The 4,622-nt window shown below is 43.0% G+C and overlaps 1 protein-coding gene across 1 annotated transcript in view; it reads left to right on the plus strand.

Annotated features, from left to right (window-relative positions):
- Nucleotides 1-437: 437 nt before the first annotated feature.
- The window catches only part of LOC106011967, a gene marked incomplete in the record, with an annotated part of 11,437 nt that continues 7,252 nt past the window's right edge, over nt 438-4,622 (plus strand). The window contains 1 exon segment of the mRNA XM_013083390.2: nt 438-635.

Genomic DNA, 4,622 nt, shown 5'->3' on the forward strand with positions numbered 1-4,622 from the left:
TCTCTCTCACACACACACACACACACACACACACACACGCACACACACACACACACACAAAATACACGTTACACACACATTCAAAACGAACACACATAATTAAGCCTTTTAGTTTTAGAGAAAGAGACACACGAAAAAAAGTGGGATCAGCTTAGACAGGGAAGAAAGTAAAGAAGCGAAGAGCAATTAAAAGTAAAAAGCCTAGTTAAAAGGGAAATCTCAAAGAGAGAGAGAGAGAGAGAGAGAGAGAGAGAGAGAGAGAGAGAGAGAGAGAGAGAGAGAGAGAGAGAGATTTGGGCGGGTTAGGCTAGGCCCTCTAAACCTCTAAACATTCTGTGGCCAGGCCCTACGTTTCGTAAGCCGGACAACAGGTATTCCGGTAAAGTGCAAATTCTTACTTTAGCCACACTCGGATTCCGAATCTCCAATTGTGAAAAGTTCCCATTTCGCCCCCGTCAAGCCTACTTTCATTTTCCGACGATTAAGTTTTGAGGTCGTTGACCTGGGTCTGGTCAGCTCTGTGGCCTTCCCTCTGGCTCGCCTGGCTAACCGTTTGTTTACCTTTTGGTACCCAGTACCCAGAGTTCCAAGCTCACCGAATTCTGTCAAAGAAAAGAGGGTATTTCAACGGGGAGGTGAGGCTAGCCTAGATTAGAACTAAAATAACTTATATTTAATAAGCCTTAGCTTACTAGAAACTAGCCTAGGCTAATGAAATGGCAGTGCCAAGCTGTTTATTCGCGATAAACTGATGAGTGGAAGGCGAAGTAATCGAAGAAGTGAGGAAGGAATTGATTTAGAATCCAGATCTAGATCTAGATTAGATCTAGATCTAGATCTAGATCTAGATATTATATAATCTAGATCTAAATCTAGATCTAGATTCTAGATCTAGATCTAGATCTAGATCTATATCTAGAATCTAGATCTAGAATCTAGATCTAGATCTAGATTTCTAGGTCTTGGGCGTCTTGACCATAAAACAAAAACGTTTGCCCGTCATTTGTATTTTCTATATCTAGATTTCTAGATCTAGAATCTAGATCTAGATCTAGATCTAGACTAGATCTATCTCTTTATATCTTTTTACGTTCGAAACCCACACGCTTTTGTTGATTTAAGTAGATTTTGTTCTCACTATACACCACAAAACCCCATCCACTTCTCTCACCCCTCCTGACCGGTCCATCGGTATAGATCACTGGGTCCTCTGGCTTTGAATGCTCCTCAATTAACTGTCGTATGTCATTGTCGTTAATGACAGCAGCACATTCCCGTCTTTCACGAACCATAGTGATGTGAACGTTGGCCAGGCTTCTGCAATCGGGGCTCAGTTCAAACCATTCCTTTCCGCAGCATATTTCATTGATGCCACAAACTTTCCTCAAGACTCAAGGAGTCTTAGGCTTCTGCCGTCCATGAGCTGCCCCGTTTGATTCTGTTTCCTTTGATGCTGCTTAGGTTGTCATGCAAAGGGTGCCTCGGGTCTCCCAAAACATTCAAGTACAGCTTTGCCTGTGCCACCTTATGCCTCACTCTGATGCTGGCCAGGTCGAGGATCATGTATCTCATACAGACAACATGGGTGTCCTTTGCAACCCAGAACGGCCCTCATAGCTGCATTCTGTACTCTCTCCAACCTGTCTATCTGAGTCTTGGACAGGGAGAGGATGCCCAGCCCATAGTCTATGACTGACAGAACCACCAGCTGCATTAGGAGAAATAAGAACTCTCTGTTGAATTCCCGCTGAAGCCAAGGTCTTTATATTATATTGATGCCCTTCTGAGCCCTGACAGCAACATTGTCATTGTCAATATGTCCTCGGAAAGAAAGTGTCATGTCCAGAGTGATTCCCAGGTACTTCAGCTCATGCTGTCTGTCTATGAGAAAGTGGTCAAACACAATTGGAGGGGTAGGATCTTTCACAACACGGTTGTTGAGTGAGCACCAGATGACCTGTGCTTTGTCTGGACTGATGACCGCATTGCATTCCTCACTCCAATCTGCGACCTTGCTCAGCCTGTCCTGTAGCATCCGTCCAACCGCTACCCAATCACGACCTTGTCGATAGACCATCACATCATCTGCAATGTTAGGATTCTTCCTGCTCCACTGACACCGATCCTGGCTCTTTTGGATGTATATTTTATGTTGAACAGAACCGGTGATAAATAATGCTGATCCTTGTGGCAGTCCTGAGGCAATCACTACTGGGTCTGACATCCATCGCCCACTTCTCAGCGCCACCTTCCTCTCAAACAGAGCCTCGGAGATCCGTTGTATCAACCAGGGGTCAACATCCTTTTCCATCAGGAGATCCATGAGCTTGCCGTAATCAACTTGGTTGTGTAAGCATCCTCTAGGTCTATAGCCTTTAATGTAATGTATAACTAGAATCTAGTCATTGTATAGATCTAAATATGTAATTTTAGTTATGACTTCTTACTTTCAGTTGAGGGCCCTACGTTTTACAGGATTATAAACAATTGAGAGTATTACTTTTACTTTCCCTTCCGTCGGAAGCTACGTCTACGCCCTGACTTGTTTGAAATGTCCGTACCACCTGATTGTTTGCCTTGGGATGTAGTGGAGGACAGGTGTTGTTCCCATCATTTCTCTGATCTTGTTGTCTCTGACCAATTCCTGTCTGGTTTTGTTGAAGGCTCTCCTTAGACATCTCATCTCGCAGGTGGTTATCTTATGTTCCAGACTTTTGGTCGGGGTCCATGTCTGGCACTGGTAGATCAAGGTGGGGATGAAGATAGAGTTAATGAGCTTGGCTTTGGTCTCAGTGGGGATGTTAGGATGTTTGAGGAGTGGGGCAAGCTGGAAGCTGACGGTGTTAGCTTTTTGTATTCTCGTCTAAATTTCTCTGTTGAGACGTCCGTCTTCCGAAAAGATGCTACCAAGATACTCGAACTCACTGAGTTGTTTCAGCGGATTTTCGTTGATGGTGATGTTAAGGTTGCCAGGTGTTCTGCTGACTTTTATCGTCTCTGTTTTTCTTTTACTGATCTTCATGTTGAGCTTTTCACATTGTAAAACTAACTGAAATATGCAGTTTTCTTGTTTACCAAAGTTTTGTATTGTTGTAGTTGATGATCTTACCAAATAAAGAAATTACTTGCTTGAAACACGAACAAGTTTGTGTATTCAGCCTGTCTGTGAGCTCTTGAAGCTGCTCTTCTTTCTCATGTGCCAGGCTTTGATCGTCTGCAAACAGCATCTCATTCAGGTCTATCAGGTTGGGGTTTGCTTCTGTTGTATTTTTCTCCATGTAGATTATTATAAACAGTAACAGCTTTCACCACCCTGCGTTATTCTACTCTCCATTTTCTCTTTTTTCTTGGTGATGAAGGTCCTCCATCTTCCAGAACTGGCGGTCGTGTTGTTTTTGCTGTTGATGTTTTTGTAGCTGTATTTTGTTTTACGGGAAAGGACTGCTAACTCTTTGCCCAACCGACCTTAGTCGCCTTCTACGACATGCGCAGTACGGATACAGTGGTCCTATTCTTTGTTCCCCTTCCGTCTCCCACTTCTACTGCTATAGGTGTCCAGCTTCTATTAATATTGATGCGCTGAACATTAATAGCCTATTGACTTCATTTTCGCCACAAATTGATAGTTTTTAGAAATATTTGATATGGTTTTTAATCAAACTATATCACACTAAGTCTAATTGCATAGTAATTTTCACGCTTTGGGACAATCGGGATTTCAAAGGTGCGTGCCCCCCTGAGGTAAAAAGAAGTCTGGGGGGTTACAAAAGGTTACCCCCCCCTGTTTTGACTTGAACCCATCATTTGATATTTTTCAGTTAGGTTTGAAATGTTTGGGAAAATAAGTTTTTTTGGGATTCCACTGTATACTGCTTTTATGGGAAAATTTGCCATCTTCCTCAGTTTCAAATAAAAAAAAGATTTAAGGTTTGAAGTAAATGGCAACACAAAGAATGTACAAAAGTCTATCAAATTTAAGATCACCTAAACAAAGAGAAGCTGGAATTTTTTACAAAATCGTATTCAATCAATAAAGATTTAATGTATACTGAATCTCACTGTAGGACTACATTTTTTTTTTTTGATGAGTGTTTTACGGCGCTTGCAACTGCTTAAGGTCATATGAGCGCGCGGGACACATTAAAATTTTTCAGTGGGTACGAAATTTTGAATTTTGCCCGGGTGGCGGCTGAAGCCTACTCTATATCGATTTCAGCCCTCTGAGGAATCTTTAACGTGCGCAACTTGCGCACAGGCCCTCCAAGATTTTTCGCCCTTGTCCGAGAAAGCTAGGTGTAGATCTTTCCAACGAGAAGATCAGGGAGTGTGGCTGAAAGTCAGCAGTAAGAAGGAGCCAAGGAGAAACAGTAGAAAGGCTGCAGAAAGAGTCGGAGCCCAGAGGAGGGGGCAAAGGAGGTGAAGGGATGGTGGCGGAAAGAGGAGACGAAAGCAGACGACAGAACATTGGTAGAGAGCAGGAAAGGAGGTGAAAGCAGACAACAGAACATTGGTAGAGAGCAGGAAAGAGGAGACGAAAGCAGACAACAGAACATTGGTAGAGAGCAGGAAAGAAGGTGAAAGGAGACAACAGAACATTGGTAGAGAGCAGGAAAGAGGAGACG

Source organism: Aplysia californica, unplaced genomic scaffold (genome assembly GCF_000002075.1).
Source record: "Aplysia californica isolate F4 #8 unplaced genomic scaffold, AplCal3.0 scaffold00229, whole genome shotgun sequence".
Lineage (NCBI taxonomy): Eukaryota > Metazoa > Mollusca > Gastropoda > Aplysiida > Aplysiidae > Aplysia > Aplysia californica.